Below are 25,237 nucleotides of genomic sequence, written 5' to 3'. Positions count from 1 at the left end.
TTATGGTTACAACAAAAGTTATGTTTTGAAGAAATTTTGAAATGTATTTGGAAGCAATTACGCTAGTTTAATGTGTGGCCAATCAAAATAATTTCTCATGGCCACAAGGGGGCGACTGTTGACATATAGGTAATTGTCCGCACTCAATATAATATTAGGGCAATGGATGTTGTCTGAATCAAAATATAATTCATTATAAATAGGCGATGTAACCATAGTGAACATGCATAGGAAGTATCGATCTAGTTAGATGGTATATATGTGTATGCTTTTGTGTGTATAGGCATAGTAGGGAATAATGTAATGCAATGTCTGCATACAGATATATGTCTGTAGCAAATGAATAATTTGATTCTGATAGATAAAATCAGCAAGCCACTTGGTTTAGGTCACTTCAAAGGCACACAGGTAATGGCATGCGCAAGGAAGTGCCTAAGACTACAATCAGGAATCTGCATATCCTGAGCAATGTATGTTATTCGGCCTTCTGCTTTGAGACAATGACTCCTAGGATCAATTGAATTAACGAAGTCTCAAATGTTGATGAACACTAGCAGTATTTACACTCCAAAATAACCAAAGGAAAACCTTGATAGACAAACAAATATCAGACGCTATGACTCCAGAATTCACCCCCTGCTCGTCACTGTTGAACAAATTATCTGATATGTTTTACAACACCTTTGAATATGTAAATTGGGATTGTTAAAGTTGGGATATAAGACAGGGTTTGGAGCAGTCTTTAGTTAGTGCAGAGGGAAAGAGACAAGGAAAGGATCCTAAGACATCAGAAGAAGGTAGCTATGCATTTAACCCTCAATAATTCTTGCAAGTGTACAGTATGTGTGTTAATTGTTTAAGTTTGTAATATTGTTTGTGTTTGTTTAATATGTACTGCAGTTAATAATAATTATAGGATTTATTATCATTGTGTTTTTCATATCTTGTATTTTGTATACCTAGAATAAAGTGTTATTGAAATAGAGCTATTATTCCATGGTTCAAACTCATTTTTTTTGGAATCTCTAAATCATACAAATCTGCATATATTATATAAGGCTCTGCAAAGTTGGACAATATATTTATACCCCTAAGGTATAGAGCATTGATATATCAAATGAGCCAGAAGGATACATCCCTGCATAAAGTATATTTACCATGTGCACAGATGTATTGCTTGGACAGTAATTGTTTTCAGTAGCTATATTCATACCCACATAGTCAATGAGCCAGGATTATATATCTCTGTAAAGTATAATTACACTTTACCTTGACATATCTCTTGGACAAGTAGATATATAATTCCTAAACCCAAATGAGCCAATCACATGCATATGTATAGGAATGTTCATATAATGTACATTGCTGTGTGATTGGACTAGTGCTAATCTCTGCCCCTTTAGCTATGAGCCAACCTAATTTGTAAGCCTATTATAATATATTTGCAGATGTAAGATACATAAAGCATAAATCAATATATGATATAATAAATATATATTATATAAGATTCCACACTTCAATATTGATGACTGGGACTTGGGGACAATAACTGTGAAGACTAAGACTTGAAGACAATAACTGTGAAGACTGGGTACTTGATGACTGGGATTTGGAAACAATAACTGTGAAGACTGGAGGCTGAGTTGCTGAGAGTCAAAGACAAGAATGAAAAGAACTGGATACTTGGAAAACGAGACTGAAGAACTCGGACTTTGGAAACTAGTTTCTTGGAAAATGTGACTGAAGAACTGAGACTTTTAAACTGGATTCTTGGTAGACGTAACTGAAGAGCTGAGACTTTGTAATTGGATTCTTGGAAGACATGACTGAAAAATTCAGACTTTATAACTGTATTATTGAAAGACGTGATTGAAAAACTCAGACTTTGGAAACTGGACTTTTGGCAACTGCAGAGATCCCAAGGGACCATGTCAAAGTCAGAAAAATGTCTCTATGCACGTTGCCATATTTGCACCGCACACTGGTCCGTGCTGCGCATGCGTACGCTCTCCCGTGAAGGCGCATACCCGCAATAGCGTGCACTCGCAGGCGCGGTATGCGTATTTACGGTAGAGTTTATGTAGTCGTAGCGTGCGACTCATTCGTTACATATTTTCACAATTAATGTAGTTTATAGATCATGATCCCTTTGATAGTTTCTGAAAGTTTGGTTAATATAGAAGGTCCCTGAGCTAAGGAATCCCTCTTTGTATCGTACGAAGGGTCTAACAGGAATCATACAGCAGTGTTTGGTACCCATCGGAAGAGTATTTAATTAGTAATATTCCGGTGTTGGTTTGGAGCGTATTAATCGCTCGTGCGAATAGTTATGGACATAAGAAGTTTATGTCCATTTCTACTATTTACTCATACTCAGGTATGCGGCGGGAAACCTAGTTCCCCACCCACCTGAGCTGTTTGAAATCGTCACAGCCCACCTGTATGAATCAACCTATGACCTTTTGTTGTGATACAGGGTCGAATTCCTTCATCCAATGGACAATGGGATTGTAGGGACTATGAGATTGCATTGTGTGTGGGGCATAAATAGGCAGGCCGACCACATCCAGCTCTCACTCTTCAACGGTTCTCATTGCTGAAGATCGGGTGCTGGATGTCCAGGCGCATGCGATCGTTTACCCTTGTGCGTAAGTTTCTCTCCGTAAACATTGTCTTTCTGTGAGCCAATTTCTCTCATCTCTCTCTCTCTCTCTCTCTTTCCCTTCTCTTTCTCTCGTATCTCCCCTAGACTAGTATTGTATTGTATTAGATAGTATTGTATTTTGGTTAGGAAGTCTTTGTTATATTGTAGTGTATCATTTGTACTGTTATCCCCTTTTTACAAGTATACTAGATATAATACAGTTAATAGGCTTTGGACCCTAAACCAGTATCTGTGTATTTCCTATAGTGTTAAGTGTTCACTTGAGCGTCGGTGACGCTCAAGCAGCTTTGTAGTTAGTCAGGTTACACAAGGTTGCACTTACACCCTGTATTCACATTAAGGTATTCCGTGTATTTCATTGGTATAAGGTTTAGACATAAAGGTATAGCGTTGTGAGCGTCTGCGCCGCTGGTGATCTCCTCGTGGTCTCGAGCGTCCGCTACGCCATAGCGAATCATTACTCTAGTCATAGCCAATAACGTGTCCTGTGATCGCTGGGCCGTGAGCGAACGTGACGCTTGAGCGTCTCGCCTACGGCTGAGCGATCGTTACGCAACTAGCGTACCATTACGGTACTTCTTAAGTAAACAGCGTACAGTGTTCTTAGCTTCATAAAGGGTTGTTTATACGACAAGGGAATTTAGCATTGTCAATTGGGGACTCGTCCTATCCTTCTCATATCTGCACTAGGTAGATCAGCAGACATTATCCCCCCAGCAAAGGGTGGGAGGTTGTCTCGCAGTGCTGACGGGATAAGCGTCTGCTTCGCTTAGATAAAGAGTGCTGAAGGAATCCGGGAACCGGAAGTAAGAACAAAACGCTTGTGTCTTTTAAAACTGTTTTATTTCTCTTCTGTCTTGCGTATACACGCACGCATACATTTATCTGCATTTCTTTTTCAAATTTCGTATATCACTATTCCTGTTTGCCAAGTTTTATAGTTGATTAGAAAGTGCAAAAAGAGATTTGCTGTTATTTCATAGTAGAGGTAATAGTTAAAGTATAGACCAACACACGGCTTGTCTGGGAGATAAGACAGTCAGTGTGGTGCGCGGTAGATGATCAGGGATCACCTACATTGATAAAGGTAGAAATTGTGTTACGGTGGATCTTTGTTTTGCGTACACGTGTCCCTAACAAAAGACTTGCGTACGCAATCCAAACGGCAGACGCACGCAGCGTACATTACGCAACGTAGCGTCTGGTTACGCAACGTAGCTCAAGTCACGAAAAGTTGAATTAGCGCAAAGCGATAATTAGCGCAAAGGCGATAAGTAACGCACAGCGGTAAATAACACGACGCGGTAAATAACGCAAATCTATTTTTGGAAAATCTGAAATTTAGTTTAACAGATCCTGCTCCTAATTAGTAACACTGTTGGACTGAAGACAATTTCTGCGCAGAAATAGATATAGAAACAAAAGTGTACATGTGTTGAGTGAGTGTGGTTTTGTATACATAAGTTTATATAACTTAAGAGGTTGAACCAAAAGGAAAGTCGGGTACTCGTCAAGGGACACACGTGTAAGTGACATATACGGTGGCTAGGGAGGCATCCCTGGTTAAATAATATTTGAGCATTAGAGTATAGCGGACCATAAGGTAACAGACCAGGAGGTCATTAACAGAAGGTAACAAGACCAGGAGGTCGTAAGGTACTAAAGAGGTCCGCTATAAAAGTCCAGTGGCACAACGCCTGGGGTGTTGGTGCAGAACCCATATAGGCCATAAGCTCTTGCTGAAGGAATCGCGGCCGGAAACATCGATTCCATTGATCTTTCAGTACATGACAAGTAGTGCTTATGTACTGAACGATTGGACCGCACGTAATTGTGTGCAGTAGTTAGTAATCTGACCTAATACCATTAGAGTAAAGTGGTCACAAACGCTACCTGTACATTCTGACGTGATTTGTGTAATTTTTTTATTTTTGGAAGGGAAGTTCGCTGGTCACTCAGGAACTATCTAACAACCCCACCTTTACTGGAAAGAGTAAGTGTCCTGCGGGTAACCCTCATATGTTCCAGTAAACTGAAGGTTCCATAGGGGCCCTGTATCGAGTACGCCAGCACCATATCGGTGTGATCAGGTCGTATTGGTCGAGGTGGGCGAGTGAGTGGGGTACTCGGTAAACCGCCACCGCCGGCCTATTTTTGGACAATTTGGTTTGCTGTAAGGGTTCGCTGAAAACCTTGAGATAAAGATCCAAGGAGGAATAAGCAACACCTGCAGAATTATGGGGTCCAGTTGTTCAGGTAGGGGGCGATCAACCTCGGTTCGGGTTGATTCAGAGAACCGACCCGTTGGGTCGGCAAGGTACATCATGTGTGAAAAATACGGAAGTCACACAGAATCTTTATGTGATGAATGGGAGAGAATGACTGTACAAGACAGGGACAAATTCCCAAGAATAGGTAGCTTCAGTCCAGACGTGTTACAAAATTTAAGGAGGAGGATATGTCTCGTAAAATCATCAAAGAGACGAATTCAGCATCATGATTACTTACAGTTATGGCACCAGGAAGGTGAGATACAGAGAGGTTTGGCTCTGGCGGCGGGATCTGGGGCAGTCAGGAAGCTGATAGCCACAGCTCCACCTCCACCATACATTGCAGGAGAGAAGCTGATTACGGAGAGAAACGCACTGGGTTGTAAAACACAAACTCTTAGTAACCCTGTAAATGTTAATGATGTTAACCAAATAACTCATGCAAGTATTAACCCGTGCAAGATGTACCCTGTTTTGAACCTTCCTCAGGAGTGTGATCAAGAAGAAGATTCGGCAACAATTTCAGCGCTCTCTCTAGCGGCCACCATATCAGAAACCACAGTAGGAACTGCACCACCCACGAGATTAGTGAAGGCACCTAGCGGAGGGATAGGTGAGGTCGTGTCAACGGGTAAGTACGGCACCATGCACTACACTGAAACAATCGTACCACAAGTTGTAGAATCTACGCAGAATGAGGCTGTTAGAATTGCTCCTGTAAAGGTGATAGTAGTTCCCAATGGGAAAACAGATGCATCAGGAGCCACACCCGTCAGGAACATTGCCATGTATTGCCCGTTCACTAGAATGGAATTGAGGACCATAGTGTCTGAATTCCCAGACCCCAGAAAAGATTTAGTGGCAAGCCAAAAATACATCAGGGATCTAGGAAACACTTTAGAGCCCAATAATAAGGATTGGCAGATAGTGCTAAGAGCTTGCTTACCTTCCAATGTCGACTCAGTTAAATTCTTGGCTGATTGTGGACTAGATAAAGATGTACCGCTTACAGATGTGTACGACCAGGATAATGTAAAAAGGATAAATTTACAGCTAAAGGAGTATTTCCCAGCCGTTGTTAAATGGAATAAAATATTTTCCATTAAGCAAAAGGAGTCCGAAACGGCAGCAGAATATTTCCACCGGGCACTATCAGAAATGGCAAAATACACTGGTATAGAAGACATTAAGACCAACCCAAACCATCGAGAAGTAGCAGTATCTGTACTGATGGATGGTTTGAAAGAAACATTAAAAGCTAGGGTACAGACCACACAACCATGTTGGCGAGGTCTGTCAGTGTCCACCTTGAGAGAGGCTGCTGTTGATCACGACAAAAACATCACTAGACACAGGGAGTCGCAAAGTGATAAGTTGATGTCCGTAAGTATACAGGCGCTGACCACAAGGCAGCCTGCGTATGTACCACCGAATCCTGTGGGTAAGGCAAGTGTAATAACATGTTTTTCTTGTAACAGACCGGGACACTTTGCACGAGAATGTAGAACAAAGAATGTACAAAGATCTTTTCAACCCCCTAGACAACAACACAACACACGACATTGGGAGCAGGGTCCACAGAGGCGGAGTTTTGAGCCACATACAGGGGAAACAAAAAGATATCCCCCGAACAGAGACTGGCAGGCCTCTGGTAGTTCCCAGCTAACTCCCCCACAAGTAGTTGCTGCCAATGGGATTCAGGGAGGTCAGCATACCCAATAGGGGTGTGGCCACACCTGTAATCTGCAGCCAGTTAAATTGATTGCCAGTCTTGGAAGCGAACCAGAGATTGCAATCAATGTAGCTGGTAAAACTTTAAACTTTCTTGTAGACACAGGGGCGGCCAAGTCAGTGATAAATTCGACAGTGGGCATGAGAACCACTGGTAGGACAATTCCAGCCATGGGAGTAACAGGAGTAGTCCAGCACTACCCTGTTAGCAAACCAGCCGAGATTACAATAGGGCCTTTGCATACCAAGCATTCCTTTTTGCTGGCTGCATCGGCACCAACTAATCTCCTGGGGAGAGACTTACTATGTAAAATGGGTTGCGTCATTTATTGTACTCCTGAAGGTGTATTCTTGGACATTCCTGAGAATCACGCTCAGGAGGTACGAGACATGTTAGACTCCCCATCAAAATTAATGTCACATTCCATTATGACAAATAGGAACCCATCCCAAGTAGAAGAGATGACATCTCAGATACCAGAGTCACTTTGGACAAAAGATGGACAGGACACTGGATTAATGGCAAACGTAGCTCCAGTAGTTGTACAAGTAAAAGATGGTAGGATAGCTCCAAAAATCCCACAGTATCCTCTGAAGCCAGAGGTGGAGTTAGGAGTTTTCCCAGTAATAGAACGCTTGCTGCAACAGGGCATTCTGGTAAGAACGTCCAGCACAGCCAATAGTCCCATCTTCCCTGTTAAAAAGAGTGGGGGGAGGGGTTACAGGCTAGTGCAGGATCTAAGGGGGATTAACAAAATAGTTGAGAGTCAGTTCCCCGTAGTGCCTAATCCAGCTGTCATCCTAATGCAAATTCCTCCCACTGCCAAATTTTTCACTGTTATTGACCTCTGCTCCGCTTTCTTTTCGGTACCTCTGCACCCTGACAGCCAATATTTGTTTGCATTCACATACAGAGGAGTCCAATACACGTGGACTCGGCTACCCCAAGGTTTCATAGATAGTCCAAGTATATTTTCTCAGGCTTTGCATGATTGTTTACAGTTTTTCCAACCAGACAGTGGATCAGTATTGAAACAGTATGTGGATGATTTATTACTGTGTTCAGATTCACTGGAAGCATCTCTGAAGGATACGAAACAGCTCCTGTTTCATCTTTCAGACACAGGTCACAAGGTTTCCAAAGACAAGTTACAATTATGCCAAACTAAGGTAAAATATTTGGGACACTGTCTAACACAAGGACTGAGACACCTGACCGCTGATAGAATCCAAGCCATTAGAGACATGACACTGCCACAAACCCAGCAACAGATCAGGACGTTTTTAGGAATGTGTGGGTATTGCCGTAATTGGATCCCAGGGTTTTCCATATTGGCGCTACCTTTGCAGGAAATGGTCTCCTCAAACAAACCTGATCGGATTTCGCATACAGACGAATCTGAAACAGCATTTGAGAGACTCAAACAATGCCTAACACAGGCACCAGCACTAGGTATGCCAGACTATGGGAAACCCTTTGAACTATACGGAACAGAAAGTGCTGGGTGCGCAGCAGGTGTACTAACCCAAAAACACGGTGACGCCAGCAGGCCAATTGCATACTACAGCGCCCAGCTAGACACGGTAGCGCGATCCCTCCCCACATGCTTGCGTAGCGTTGCGGCGATAGCATTGCTAGTGACAAAAAGCGAAGATGTCGTGCTAGGCCACAACCTCACAATCCATACACCACATGCGGTATCTGCCTTATTGAATTCTGCCCAAACCAGACACGTCTCATCTGCAAGGTTTACAAGATGGGAATTGGCATTAATGGCCCCAGTAAACATCACCATAAGGAGATGCAGTGCATTAAATCCTGCAACATTTCTCCCAGGTGTGCCTGGTCAGACACAAAGGGTGGAAGGTGAGAGTGATGGGGAAGGAGGATTTAATGCAAAGGGAGATACACATGATTGTATGGAATATTTGACCCAAAATTTTACCGCAAGGCCTGACATCAGTGACAACCCACTGGAAGATGCAGAACTCACGTTCTACACGGACGGTAGTTGTCATAGACAGTCAGACTCGGGAGACTTGTGTACTGGATACGCAGTCGTAGATGACCAAGACACCATAGAAGCGGAACCGCTAGGCCCACCTCACTCAGCCCAGGTTGCTGAACTGGTCGCCCTAACCAGAGCATGTGAATTGGCTAAGGGTAAGTCAGCCAATATCTACACCGATTCTAGATACGCCTTCGGGGTAGTCCATGATTTCGGAGCCCTATGGCGGCTCAGAAATTTCATGACGGCGGCTGGTACACCGATAGCGCATGCAGCTCACATAAAAAGGCTTCTAACAGCGATACAGGAACCCGACAGAGTGGCTGTTATCAAATGTAAAGCACATACATATAGCCAAGACCCAGTATCCCTTGGTAACGGCCGAGCAGACGAAGCCGCAAAGCTTGCAGCTGCTACCCCCATACAGACAGACACCACACAACTGATGGTATTTAATACCATCAACACACAAAAGTTGTGTGAGATGCAGAATTTGTGTTCCACACAGGAGAGAGCAGTCTGGAAGGCAAAGGGATATGGCCAGGAGTCCTCAGGGCTCTGGACGGATGGACATGGTAAACCAGTGGCCCCCAGGGCATACCTTCCATGTCTGGCTGAAGCAGCTCACGGGCTGACTCATCTAGGCAAGGAGGGGATGTGCAAATTGGTAAGAGCATACTGGTGCGCCCCAGGATTCTCCTCTCATGCGAGTAAAAGAGCAATGTCATGCCTTACCTGTCTGAGAAAGAATATTGGAAAAGCAATACCTACAGAACCATCCCATATCCCACCTGCCGGCGGCCCTTTCCAGGTAATACAAATTGACTTCATTCAATTACCCCCATGTCGAAATTTGAAATATGTACTTGTTTGTATAGATGTTTTCTCGAATTGGGTCGAAGCTTTCCCAGCAGCTACAAATACCGCTATGTTTACAGCTAAGAAAATTGTGCAGGAATTTGTATGTAGATATGGTATCCCTAGAATCATTGAAAGTGATAGGGGTACCCATTTTACAGGTGATGTCTTTCAAGGAATGTGTAAGTTGATGGGAATTGATAGCAAGCTGCACACTCCGTACCGTCCACAGGCGAGCGCGAAGGTCGAAAGAGTGAACAGCACTATTAAAAATAAATTGAGTAAAGTAATGGCAGAGACAGGATTGACGTGGCCAGAAGCTTTACCCATTGTTTTGTATAGCATCAGAACCACTCCCAGGTCCCCTCTTAATCTGTCTCCTTTTGAAATCTTGTTTGGTCGACAACCGCATGTCATGATTAACCCTCAGGATGATTTGAAATGTAACAATGAAGTAACTGTAAAGTACTTGATTAACATGAGTAAGCAGTTGAGGAATCAAAATGATAATCTGAAGTTGGTGATTCCTGATTTACCAGATAGTAATTGTCATGACATTGAACCTGGGGATTATGTAATGATACGAAATTTTCTACGTTCAGGTTGTCTTATTGATAGATGGGAAGGACCATACCAGGTCTTATTGACTAGCACCACAGCATTGAAGGTGGCTGAGAGAGAGACTTGGGTCCATTCATCCCACTGCAAAAAGGTTGCTGATCCAGAGAAGTCCCGTGATAAGGAACAGACGGTAGAGGTTGTATCACTGGAGTGTCTGTTCCTGGAGGACTGAGGCGGCACCTGAGCCTTGAAGACCGAAAGCAGTTGTCGACTCCCTTCTCCCTTTTATTGTTTTTCTCCACTTCCCATCCCCTCTTCCTTGAAATCTCTTTTCTTCCCCCTTCTCATTCTTCTCTATTTCCTCCTCAAAGATGGACTTGCCCCAAGAGACTGTGATCCAGATTTTGATGTTAACCATGATGTTGACCAGAGCAGTCTGTTCCGGCGAGAGTACCATAGAGGTCGAGAGAGGTTCTGGAATGGGTTCCGATTATGATGATGGAGGCGTAGTTTTCCAAGATCAACCAAACCAACAAGCAAAGGCGAGTATCAGAAAACGATCCGATAGAAGAAATTGTGATGGATTGTTAGCTGAAGAAAATTGTATCTGTAGGCTCTGTGATAATCTGGTTGAAGATGGATGCATAAAGAAATGCCAATCCAGTTTTAATATCCATATAGACCGGCATCCATTGAGTGACTATCACTCTTTAGTGGGTAATGTGTTAAACCAAACAGATTGTTGGGTATGCTCTCAAGTACCTCAGGGTCATAGCAAATCAGGGCTAGTACCATTTCCTTTAACGTTAGGGGAGGTACTTGAGCTAAGTGGTGGGAGACCGGTGGACCGGAGATTTAACATCTCCAGCCCTCCTAGTTTGAAGCTCCACCAATACCATGTGGATAGGTCCCTCTTATGTTTTAATATCTCCAACCCCCGTAAGCCGGGAAATTGGGAAGTGTCATGGAGCAACCTTACCATGACCTTTTCACACAGAGCAGATAGAATGCCTACAGATACAGAGCTGGTACGCCACATAGCCAGTAGAGGAAAATCTTTTCGGTATCGATATACCTTAGGAAATAGGATTACTAGAGTTGGAGAGGTATCACCAGGATACTGTGCACATATCGTACAAACTGATACGTGCATTAAGCAGATGGAAGAATTAGGGTCAGGAGATTTCACCTGGAAGGTTTGTAACATGGTCATGTCCTTCTCCGTCCCATATGTTCTCCCCGATGACGCATATTTCATATGCGGGAGAAAGGCGTACAAGTGGCTTGCCCCAAACTCTGAAGGATTGTGTTATATTGGAAAAGTATTGCCTGAAGTGATGACTGTAACACATGACAAAATGAAGGACATACACCGTGGTGCCCAAGCTCCTTATACTCACACTCATTACGAGCACCGAGTTAAAAGACAACTGTCAGAAAGGTTAGAGCATCCGGCCTCCGATCTTATCCATGAATCCACCGGGATTCAGGTTCTGGTAGCGTTAGATTTCACTCGCACCGCTCGAGGAGTGATGAATTATAGATACATTTCCGCACTCGCCAATTTGTTAGATAATATCACTGAAATGTATGATGACACGTTTAGATACACTGGAAGAGAACTTCAAGCTTATAAAACAGAACTAGTTCAGCATAGGATGGTTCTTAATTATCTTACAGCAGTAACAGGCGGATATTGTGTTACATTGGCAACACAGTACGGCATAAAGTGTTGCACTTATATCACGAATAGCACCGAGGATCCGGTAGAGGTCATAGACCAAAAGATGGACGATATTCTCCAATTGAAGTGGGAATTTCGTCGAAAACACAATCTCACCCTTGCTGCTGTAGGTAATGAGCTGACTGGTTGGGTGTCATGGTTGAACCCGCGAAATTGGTTCTCCGGTTTGGGGGACTGGGCTCAAGGAGTCATAATGGATGTTGGAAAGTTTCTACTATGTATCTTGGGTGTCGTTATATCGATTGGATTGATATTTAGATGCGGGCAGGCTTTAATGAGGTGCAAACAAAGTACAAGAGTGATGAGCTTGAGGAGCGAGGAAACTGTAATTAACCTGGATTTGATTTATGACCCAATGATAGAAACCAGGATGGGATGAAAATGCGATTATACGGTCCGTTTCTTTCACCTGTTTTTCTGCTTTTCTCCAAGATACAAAGACCCCCTTGGACGAGGAAGTTGACGAGACGCTATACAGACAACAGACAAGCACCAAAGATGAAGTTTTGACCACTTGAGAAATGGACACTTGATGAACTTTGCCATGGATCCCCAGTTTCCCTAGTACATTTAAACTCACGCTAGCCCAACATTTTTTTGTAAATCCGATGGCTCTGACAAAGCTATTTGCTCATGCCCAAGGAGCAATACAGCGCAAAGAAGACGACTCTCAATAGATACCGAACACAACTTCGACGACAGATGTACATTTCCCTGACATAGAATATCATTGCATTTTCCATAAGTGTTCTTTATCTTCATCTCTACAACCCTCAGGTAATGACACACATAGACGATAGGGAATACAGGCACAGATATCAGCAACCACATACCTCCCCCATTCATGTATCATCAACTAAAATGTGCTCCCCATTTTGTTCAAAATCCGAAAAGAGCTCGGTAAAGTTTGACAGCCCATCCACAGACCTGTACCACAGGATAAGAAGGAATTCAAATGTATACTTCGCAATACCTCGAAGCTTGATGTACAACACGTACGGCACGATGATACATGACCCCCCAAACATGGATTCATACACACATGCTTCTGCTATCTCACTAGGGCATACCCTCTTCACACCTTCTCCTCTCTCCTCCCTTACCCAACCATGGAAATCAATTAACCCCTGACTTGCATTTTTTTCTCCTTAAATGTTTTGTGGCAGTTATTATTGACTGCCAAAGGGTGGACTGTCAAAGTCAGAAAAATGTCTCTATGCACGTTGCCATATTTGCACCGCACACTGGTCCGTGCTGCGCATGCGTACGCTCTCCCGTGAAGGCGCATACCCGCAATAGCGTGCACTCGCAGGCGCGGTATGCGTATTTACGGTAGAGTTTATGTAGTCGTAGCGTGCGACTCATTCGTTACATATTTTCACAATTAATGTAGTTTATAGATCATGATCCCTTTGATAGTTTCTGAAAGTTTGGTTAATATAGAAGGTCCCTGAGCTAAGGAATCCCTCTTTGTATCGTACGAAGGGTCTAACAGGAATCATACAGCAGTGTTTGGTACCCATCGGAAGAGTATTTAATTAGTAATATTCCGGTGTTGGTTTGGAGCGTATTAATCGCTCGTGCGAATAGTTATGGACATAAGAAGTTTATGTCCATTTCTACTATTTACTCATACTCAGGTATGCGGCGGGAAACCTAGTTCCCCACCCACCTGAGCTGTTTGAAATCGTCACAGCCCACCTGTATGAATCAACCTATGACCTTTTGTTGTGATACAGGGTCGAATTCCTTCATCCAATGGACAATGGGATTGTAGGGACTATGAGATTGCATTGTGTGTGGGGCATAAATAGGCAGGCCGACCACATCCAGCTCTCACTCTTCAACGGTTCTCATTGCTGAAGATCGGGTGCTGGATGTCCAGGCGCATGCGATCGTTTACCCTTGTGCGTAAGTTTCTCTCCGTAAACATTGTCTTTCTGTGAGCCAATTTCTCTCATCTCTCTCTCTCTCTCTCTCTTTCCCTTCTCTTTCTCTCGTATCTCCCCTAGACTAGTATTGTATTGTATTAGATAGTATTGTATTTTGGTTAGGAAGTCTTTGTTATATTGTAGTGTATCATTTGTACTGTTATCCCCTTTTTACAAGTATACTAGATATAATACAGTTAATAGGCTTTGGACCCTAAACCAGTATCTGTGTATTTCCTATAGTGTTAAGTGTTCACTTGAGCGTCGGTGACGCTCAAGCAGCTTTGTAGTTAGTCAGGTTACACAAGGTTGCACTTACACCCTGTATTCACATTAAGGTATTCCGTGTATTTCATTGGTATAAGGTTTAGACATAAAGGTATAGCGTTGTGAGCGTCTGCGCCGCTGGTGATCTCCTCGTGGTCTCGAGCGTCCGCTACGCCATAGCGAATCATTACTCTAGTCATAGCCAATAACGTGTCCTGTGATCGCTGGGCCGTGAGCGAACGTGACGCTTGAGCGTCTCGCCTACGGCTGAGCGATCGTTACGCAACTAGCGTACCATTACGGTACTTCTTAAGTAAACAGCGTACAGTGTTCTTAGCTTCATAAAGGGTTGTTTATACGACAAGGGAATTTAGCATTGTCAACCACCAGCAGATATCCGCTATTCTTCCGCAGTGCACCTTATCTAATATAATAGTAACACTTACAATATGAGCTTATTTTTGCTCACAGTAATTACTGTCTGGAATTGGAGAGACTAAAGAATTCCATTCCTAAATCACAATATCTGTAATAATTCAGCTACATACTGGAGTACATAATCTACACTGCAGTAGAAGAACAATGGGAAATGGCCGCCAAGTGATTTTCCCAGCGATTCTTCTACTGTGCATGCGCAAATTGCTGGGAAAATGTCTGCCACACCATTTTCCTGGTGATTTGTGCAGTGCCAGAGAGGTTAATATTAAAGAACATGGGTACACCACACACCCTATACCCATTATAGATATACCACTGCACTTTGCACAGTCTGAAACAATCTTCAAACACAGAAAACAGTCCCAATGTCTCCACAGTCCCCTGATTCATAAATGAGGCAAATATAAGCAGTGTTTATGGGATAAACTCCTACATTTTATTTAACCAAATTAGTGTTTATAAAGTTTGACTGTACTGTTTGATCTGTGCTAAGAGGACATCTAAGCTCATCACTGCAAAACAGTAGCTTTACACTTCATAAATGAGACCTTACTGACCTCCAATAAAAATGCATAATATATTTGATGTGAAATAAGCACTGTCACAATTGCAGATTGGATCAAACTCTGTTGCCTTTTCCTCTGTTTGGATCAGATAACACATATGGGTGACGTAATAGGATGAAATTTGTAGACTTTTGAGAATTTTAGTCAAAAAATGTCCGAATTCGCCTGTTTTGAGTAAATCGCAAATGTAATATGATGCTAATTGCACTCGAATTCACATTTTTCCCAGAGAAAATCGCATATTTTCACCTGTCGATTTCATTTCGCACTTCAAATCACATCCAGATGTTTTCCCATTAAAAAGTACACAACTCGCAAATGTAATAGGATGCGATTTTGGAAATCGCACTTAAACATTGACTAAAAACCGCACACAAAACAGACCAGGTAGAGCTAGGCGATTTTGAGTACTACTTCCACCATCCAAAAAAAAGAAAGGGTTACATTTTGCATAGGTGAGCATTACTTTCATCAGAAACACCCCTACAAATACCCCTACATCATCCAGGGCACCTGTGAGGGATTGAGCAATGGAGTTTTTGCAGTCAGGAGTTGAGCTGTGTGTATGTGATATTGCACATTTTAAGGAGCTGAGCAAGAGGAGGGTGCAGGCTGTGCACCAGATCCAGGTCCCCAGACCACTTTGCGCTTCACGTAGGTACTGTGCGAGGGTGTACCTGGACTCTCTCTCAGATCAAGAGGTGGTGGAGATGTTTCGGCTGAACCGCACAAACCTCTTGAGTTTATATGAGCAGGTGAGACATGATTTGGAGCCATATGGCTCTGCCAACTATACAGTGTCCGGGCTGCAAAAATGAATGAGTGCCCTGCCAACTATACAGTGTCTTGGCTTCAAAAATTAATGTGTGCCATAGGCACCACTCAGTCTGTGGGCTCTTGGTCGCTGGGGGTTACACAAGCCACTTTCTCAAGGCATTTAACTCAATTTTTAAATGCCTTGAAGAAGCTGTGGTGCACATATATCACATTCCCAAGTTCTGAGTCCGAGTGGCAGGACCTGAAGGTGGCATTTATTCGGCTCTCAGCATTCCCTAATGTGCTGGAGGCCATATACTGCACCCAAATTGGGATTCGGGCACCACACGTGAGGGGGTATGTCTTTGTCAATTGACATGGGCACCACTTCCTCAATGTGCAGGTGATGTGTGATGCTAACCTTAGAATTCTCAGTGTGGTTGCAGGTTACCCAGGGTTTTGCCCTGATGCCTATATCCTACATCACTCATCTCTTTGGGAACGCTTCCAGCAGCACACCATGCCTGAGGGATGGCTACTTGCTAGGTACATTCAAGTTATCTTTTAATGTGTTTCCTAATATGTCCTTTTAAAAGTACTGTTTTACTGCCTAACAATGCAGCATGACCCTGACCCATAATGGTGTGCTTATTTGGTCAGTAACACACTTATTTGTGCCATGAAGTCAACTTACATTCCTCTAATGATTGTGCTTATGTGTAGTAATAACTGACTGTTAGGTTCTGGTAAATAACTATACCCTAGTGTGTAACAAATACCTGCAAACAACTGTAATTATTCATTCACAACCACAACTTATGTTTTGCAGGGGATCCAGGGTATAGGTGTCTACCGTGGCTCATGACACCTCTGCGTAATCCACAAGGCCCTTCACAGCACCAATATAACAATGCACACATTGCCACCCGCAATGTTGTGGAACGCACTTTTGGGGTGCTGAAAAGTCGTTTGAGGTGTTTGGATCGGTCATCAGATACACTACTTTATCAACCACCCAAAGCAGTGTTGATCATCCAGGCTTGCTGCATGCTGCATAACATTGCCTGGGCTAAGGAGAGCCTCCTCCAGCTCTTCCTCCTGCTCTCTCTCAAAATCCTCCTCCTCTGTGTCAGTTTGCCTGCTTCCAGCACCAGCCTCCTTCTGCTCCTCATGCTGAGCCTGCTCCTCCTGACTCCTCCCAGCCACTGCCCTCCTTGCCACCATGCTGTCTCTCTCCATGCTGCTCTCTCTGCCTCTCTTGCTCACTCTCCTCTCCATCTTACACTCCTCCCAGCCTAACAAAGGGCAAAATGGTGCTGGAGCCCTTTATATAGGGTGTGTGATGCAGATTCCAGGGGACTTAGCTTGGCGAATTGGTGGGGTTTTTGCTTGTGTGTAATGGTGGTATTGTAAATCACATTCTGGTTGGTCAGAAAAGCACACATTACTGGGTCATAATATCGCAACAAATCGCATGTTTCACTTCCGAATTCGCATCCTATTACATTTGCGATTTCTACAAAAAATTAACGCTTTCAAAACATGCGATAGGGGGCGATTTCGGTATCTTACTAAAAACCTCATCCTATTACATATCACCCTTTATTTCTCATTTTCTCATTCTACACACTGAGTTTTTTTAATCCTTCAAATCTTCCTATATTTTGGTGTGACAAATAGAGCTGTTTTCTGTAATTAGAATTTTTTTTATTGGAAATGTATTCTGATAAAAAAATGTAGGAAAAAACAGTTGATTTATGCAAAAGTTACCTTTAAGTACTGCAACCTTAACAGGTTTATTTCTCGTTCTAATATAATCCACAGGTACGCAAATGCGGTCCTCTAGGCACCCCATCCAGCCAGCTTTTAAGTTTTTAAGTTTTTCCATGCTTGGCCACAGATGACTTGGGGTCTATTTACTAAGCTTTGGATGGAGATCAAGCGGACGGAGATAAAGTACCAGCCAATCAGCTCCTAATTGGCATGTCACAGGCTGCATTTGAAAAATGACTGGAGCTGATTGGCTGGCACTTTATCTCCATCCACTTTATCTCCATCCAAGGCTTTGTAAATAGACCGGGTCTATTTTCTAAGCCTTGGATGGAGATAAAGTGGACAGAGATAAAGTACCAGCCAATCCGCTCCTAACTGCCATGTTACAGGCTGGGTTTGAAAAATGGCAGTTAGGAGCTGGTTGGTTGGTAGTTTATCTCCGTAGACCTTATCTCCATCCATGACTTAGTAAATAGGCCACTTAATTAGCATGCAATCAAGGGGAAAGGGGGAAATTGGAGCACTGGTGTAGTACTGTACTAGTATAACAAGGCAGATGGTGAATTTTACTCCATGGCATTCACATAAATGTATACATACAGATGGGTCCATGGTTATCTTGGCTAGTTTGCTGCGCCTAGGCATGGTTTATTAACATAAACCCTTCATCTATTGTTCTCAGCTGCAATACAATACAGAGAACAATACAGCAGGGGATTAAGTCTTTACAGCAGGGGATTAAGTCCGACTGCCCAGTCTCAGTTAATCCTATTAAAGGTCAAGATAAACATGGCCCCATCTGTACATCAGATAAGACCATAGAGGTGCTTCCAAGAGAGTAGGTTACAGTATACAGGTTCAAAGGATAGAAAACGCTCTGTATTTGGGGAAATTTACTAAGGTGGGAGTTTTTTTGAACTGGTGATGTTGCACATAGCAACCAATCAGATTCTATCTATTACCTTCTAGAAGCAGCTTGATAAATGTTAAGTAGAATCAGATTGGTTGCTATGGGTAACATCACCAGTTCTAATAAAAACTCCCACCTTAGTAAATTTTCCCCTTTGTTGGGGCACTAATCCACTAACATTAATAATAATTAGGTTAAAATGTTACTTTCAATATTATCGAATAAAACAAGAGAAGAGCTTCCCACATACAGAAAAAAGATGTACAAATATAAAATACCAAAATGTAGAATCATAAATGGAGTCCATTAGGTTATTGCCTTCTATGACATTGATCCCCCACTCATAGGGATTACGTTAGTGTGATAGTGCAAGGTAGTCACATATTGATACAGCCTCCACTCCTACTTCCAGTTTCCCTCAACCTATTTACCTACTTAACACTATGTCAAGGTTTTCTTATACTCCCCACATTACTCAGTGTCTACCTAATCATGTATCTTGCCCCCTGTTCACACCTTTATCCTTCCCCCGTAGTCTCCTACACCTCCTCCTCTCACCCCTCCTCTGTCTCCACTCCATCCGTTTCCTTTCCTCTCCTTTCCTGTTACCCCACTTTCACACACCTCTGCCCCATGGTCCTGCTACCCCACAACTCAGCCCTGCTCCCTCCCTTCCCTGTCACCTCCCCACACCCCCATCCACAACACACTGAACTCCTTCCCTGCCCACCTCCTGCAGTTTCCCCTCCTAGATCAGGCACCCGCACCATCACTACTCTCTCATCATCCCTTCCCTCAAAGTTAATCTCACCTCATCACTACAGCAACCTTGATAATCTAATTCACGTCTCTCCCACAAACTCATACCCCCTATCCTGTGCCCTCTGGAATGCCCACTCATGACCTTTTCATTTCCAACTCCCTGCACCTACTAGCCATTACTGAAACATGGATTACTTCCTCTGACACTACTTCTCCTGCTGCGCTCTCTGCTGAGGGCCACACATTCACACACACACACCCCGACCTGGAGGTCACCATGGGGGTGGTGTTGGGGTCCTTTTACCTTCTGGTGAGGTTATGCAGGAGGGAGGGAAGATGATCAGCTCGGTCTTAGACATGCTAAGTTTAAGAAAGCGCTGGGACATCCAAAAAGAGATAGCAGAGACAGTTGGAGATACGAGTGAGGAGAGCAGGGGAGAGATCTGGAGAGGAAAGATAGACTTGAGTATCATTAGCATAGAGATGATATTGGAAACCAAATGAACTAATGAGCTTACCTAGTGAGGATGTATAAAGAGAGAAAAGAAGAGGACCAAGGACAGAACCTTGGGGTACATCTACAGTTAGTGGAAGTGAGAGGGAGGTGGAGTCATGAGAGGAGACAGAGAATGGACAGTCAGAGAGGTAGAAAAACAACCAAGAGAGGCCAGTATCATGCAGACCAATGGAGTGAAGGATTTGCAGTAGGAGAGGGTGGTCCATAGTGTCAAATGCAGAAGAGAGATCAAGAAGAATAAGTAGAGAGTAGTGTCCCTTAGATTTATCAGCATGGAGGTCATTGCATACTTTTGTAAGGGCAGTTTCAGTGGAGTGGAGAGGACGGAAGCCAGACTGGAATGGGTCAAGCAGTGAGTGTGAGGAAAGAAAGGAAATAAGGCGGTTGTAGACAATACACTCAAGGAGTTTGGGGCAAAAGGGAAGAGAGAGATGGGTCGGTAGTTGGAGAGAGTGTTTGGATCAAGGGTAGGTTTTTTAAGAATAGGAGAGATGAGTGCATGCTTGAAGGCAGAGGGGACAGTGCCTGGTAAGAGGGAGAGATTGAGAAGGTGGGAAAGTTGGGAACAGGCAAAAGGAGAAAGGTAGCGGAGGAGGCAGGATAGGGTTTTGAAGGTCTAATGTTTTATGACATCTATTTGTTTCCGGACAAATAACCATCCTACTGTATGTGTGAGAAAAAAGTCCCCTCCGTGCATTGTGTGGATTCGCGCCTAGGAAAGGAAAGGAGAAGAGGTAAACAGATATAAGCATGATGACTTGCAGGAATTTAAGCAGAAATTTTATAATCAAAATTAAAAACTAATACTTCAAACGTAGGAAAGAAAGAAAGAAAGAAAGAAAGAAAGAAAGAAAAAAGAAATCCTTATTACAAAACAACTTTGAAAACATGTAGCTACAGTATATACAGACATTCTGTGTCTGTTTCTCAAGGCATTTTTTTTAGATTAAATAGTTTCTTTATATTCATTTTGTTGCAGCCTTTCAAAATAAACTTTGCTATCATGTGAAACATTCCACCCTGGAGAAGCTATTTGGGTGGAACATTCTGCTTTGAAGCTAAGTACGGGAATTAGACTTTGTAGATTGTCATTTTTAGTGAGATCTTGGATTGGTGTAAATTGGGTAATTGGCAAAAGCTAAGCAGATGCTTGTTAAGTTCATGGGAAGGTGATATTTATTATTTTGATTACTATTTACTGCCTACACAATGATCTAGGTATCAGATGTGGATATTTTACACTGTGAAATATCTGTGTAACAGTGTTAATTAATGAATGATAAACAGTTGTGGTAAATTCTAACTACTTTGACCTGTGACTTTGGTCATGTTTACTGAAATATTTAAAGTGAGAGATAGTCAAATAAAAATAAGGATTAATAAAATGCAATGTTTCCTAATATTAGAATAGGAGAGTGCAGTCTCCAATATAGCTCCTTTGGGGATGATGCTTCATTCCCTTACCAAGATGGCCGCCACAATTATTATTGCTCATGCGTGGTGCCATCTTGTTATTACCAGTGTAGACCGCTGTTTCAGCGCCTGCGCCGCTATCGCAACTTTGTCTGGGAGATCATCAGTGGCAATGAATCCTGGATCCACAGTTTTAACCTTGAAACCAAATAGACGGCCCAGAGGACCCCATTTGGATGTGCACCGCCACAGAAGTTCTGATGTGAGCGCAGAGTATCCAAGTAGATGGTGGCTGTTTTGTGGCCAAGACTGGTCAGTGGTAGCTATTGTACCACTTGTGCAGCAGTGCATCGTCACTGGGGAGTGGTACGCCAATCAATGCCTGCCGCAAGTACTGGAATCCATTTCCAGGCACCGTCCAAGAACTCGGGCTTGTGGTACCCTTCTCCATCACGACAATGTAATAATTACCCACAAGTTCAGGTAAGTTGTGGATTTTCTGGCCCATGAACACATCCAGGAGCTTGGTCATCAGCTGTACAGTCCAGACCTGGCCCCCTGGGACTTCTTTGTGTTCCCACAAATCAAATGCAAGATGCCTTAGAAGAAACTGTGTCAGTCTCTTTACCCGCTTTGTTATTCACCTGCTGAAAAATTAAATACTGTATAAATGTTATTGCTAAATCAAAAAAGTGGACATCCATTGTTATGAAGAGGTTTCAGGTTTAATAAATGCCCATATACTGTACTGACTAAGTTGTGTTTAGCTTTTAGCAGTTTTTTTAACTCAAATAATTTCAGCACTATTAACAGCTAAGCTATTCAAAGATCACAAGATAGCACTTACTGTTCAAAGTAGAAACTGCTAGATGATACTATTATAGCGAGGACTAAAGTCCTCTGAAAGGATTTATGCCGATCACATGACTGGAATTAGCCAATCCAGTCACGTGATTGGCATAAACCATTTCAGAGGATTTTAGTCCTCGCTATAATAGTATCATCTACCAGTTTTCTACTTCTAACCGTAGTCCATTGTTATGCACACCAGTGCCTGCAGGAAAGTACTAGTGTCAGAACTGTTATGCACTCCAGTGTCTGCAGGAATGTACTGGTGTTTGAACTGTTATGCAAAACAAATGGACTCACAGACAAACTGGGGAATATGACATAACGTACACAGAAGGTGATAGGGTAACAAAATACACACACAGTGAACAGAGAAGCCCAGAGGCTAAGGAACTGGGTATCTCCCTTGTATTAGAACTGCTCAGATGTAAAAAGCAAGATGTTGTGTTTTAATACGTAGAGAACCCGAAATGCTGTTGCTAAGGGCAACAGCAAAACCCTAAAGGGTTACCAACGGGTGTGGCAGTAAACTCCTTGGTCAGAGATGGAATGATAGACACAAGGAGAGCCTCCACAATCCTGATTCTCACTTGCAGTGCACAGGTTTAAGCTTACTGCCACTAAACTGACCCCTGACACCTAGCACAGTGAGACAGGATTAGACAGGCAAGTGTTAGAATACAGCCGCAAACTTGCTAAGTTCACAGAGTAATAACAGAACCCCAGCAAGCTAAACGACTGACTCCAGTCTTACTGCTAGGTCTGGATTGGCAGAGTGTAATACCAAATCCCCAGGCCTATTTGCAGTAAGCAACAAACAAATACAAAGCTACACAGTACTGGCTAACTTTCATGAACTGACTAACCAACAGAGATTCAGCAGCATCTGCTTACCCTGAAAAGAGGCCTTATAAAGCAGGTGCTGTCCACGCCCCACTCAGACCTCACAGACTGTGAGCACAAAAACCAGCACCGGATCCCCTGCCGTGCACAGAGCCTATAACCACTGCACAGCAAAAGACCCGAACCGGAGTATCAGCTGCGCTCAGGTTACTCCACTAGCACTTGTCTCCCGGTTGCCATGACGACGTGGCAGCACAGGGCAGGAGACCCTAACAGTACCCCCCCTCTGACGAGGGGTCAAAGAACCCCTACCACCGGGTTTATCGGGGAACTGCGAGAAGAAAGAGCGTATCAGTCTGGGGGCATGAAGATCACAACTGCGCACCCACGACCGCTCCTCCGGGCCATACCCCTTCCAGTGCACCAAAAATGACAGCCGACCCCGAACCACCTTGGAGTCAAGAATCCTTTCAACAACAAACTCCCTCTGGCCACGTATCAGAAGAGGGGAAGGTCTTCCACTGGAAGAAGGATTACTAATCGCCCGTTTTAAAAGGGAACAATGAAATGTTTTATTGATACCCAAAGAACGGGGCAGATCTAACTGAAATGCCACCGGATTGATAACCCTGGTGATCTTATAAGGGCCGATGAACCGGGGCCCTAACTTATGAGATGGCTGTCTCAACTTCAAATTCTTGGTAGACAACCAGACGAAGTCTCCTAATTTGAAGCTGCAGGGTCTTTTCCGCTTATCAAAAACCCTTTTGGTCACTAATGACACAGACACAAGGGCTTTCTTCACTTTCCGCCAAATACCTCTAAGGACCGAAACCACAGAGGAACCACCAGGCGTGGAGTCCAGGGGGTCAAAAGAATTGGCCTTAGGATGATGCCCATACACACAAAGGAAGGGAGAGATCCCTGTAGCAGAGTGAGCCGCGTTGTTATAGGCAAACTCCGCCATGGACAGATGAGCAACCCAGTCAGTCTGACACTTGGAGACATAACACCTGAGGAACTGCTCCAAGGACTGGTTCACCCTTTCAGTCTGCCCATTAGACTGCGGATGGTAGCCTGACGACAAGCTGACAGAAATCTGGAGATCGGAACAAAATGCCCTCCAGAATTTGGCCACAAACTGGGATCCGCGGTCAGAGACCACATCAAGTGGCAACCCGTGGAGACGCACAACATGCAGCATAAATAATTCAGACAGGCGTCTGGCTGATGGCAGCCCAACCAGTGGAACGAAGTGCGCCATCTTCGAAAACCTGTCAATGACAACCCAGATGGCTGTCATCCCCGAGGATTTGGGCAAGTCCACCACAAAATCCATTGAAATGTGGGTCCATGGCTTAGATGGGATAGAGAGTGGATGTAATGGGCCAACAGGAACCCCTCTAGGAGTCTTATTTCGGGCACAGATGTCACATGCCCGAACCCACTGATCCACATCCTTAGCCACCGAGGGCCACCACACCGCCCTAGATAGCAACTCCCGAGTTCTGGCAATACCCGGGTGACCTGCCGACTTCTTGGCATGGAATTCCAGGAACACTCGCTGTCTTAACCTAGGAGGCACAAACAAAAGACCTACCGGAAGGTCTGGAGGAGCCTGCTCCTGTGCTCTAAGGACTAATGATAAGAGGTCCTGGGTAATGCCCACTTTAATACATGATGGGGAAACAATGGGCAACGGCTCCTCGGTGGTCTCCTGGATTGGAGCAAAACTCAGCGAGAGCGCATCAGCCTTGATGTTTTTTGACCCAGGGCGATATGTTATCAAAAAATTAAAGCGAGCAAAAAACAAAGCCCATCGTGCCTGCCTGGCATTGAGACGCTTCGCTGACTCTAAATATGCCAGATTCTTATGGTCAGTGAGAATTGAGACCACAAACTTAGCCCCCTCAAGCCAGTGTCTCCACTCCTCGAGTGCATCCTTAATAGCCAACAATTCCCGGTTACCCACGTCATAATTCATCTCGGCAGGCGAAAATTTACGGGAAAAGTAAGCACAGGGATGAAGGCGATTATCAGACACTCCCATCTGAGAAAGCACTGCCCCAATACCCATCTCAGAGGCATCCACCTCCACCACAAAAGGACGCTCTGGATCTGGGTGTCGCAGCACCTTGGCCGAAACAAATGCCCTTTTGAGACGGGCAAAAGCCGCTTTAGCCTCACAAGACCAGTGAGCAACATCCGCCCCTTTCTTAGTGAGTGCCACCAAGGGCGCCACTATAGACGAAAATCCAGCGATAAATCGTCTATAAAAATTCGCAAAGCCCAGGAAACGCTGAAGCGCCTTCAAACTAGTGGGCTGCACCCAATCCAGGACTGCCTGTACCTTGGAACCCTCCATTTGGAAACC

The sequence above is a fragment of the Pseudophryne corroboree genome, chromosome 1, assembly GCF_028390025.1.
Source record: "Pseudophryne corroboree isolate aPseCor3 chromosome 1, aPseCor3.hap2, whole genome shotgun sequence".
NCBI classification, from domain to species: domain Eukaryota; kingdom Metazoa; phylum Chordata; class Amphibia; order Anura; family Myobatrachidae; genus Pseudophryne; species Pseudophryne corroboree.
The sequence above is the reverse complement of the archived record's forward strand: the minus strand, read 5'-3'. Positions refer to the sequence as shown.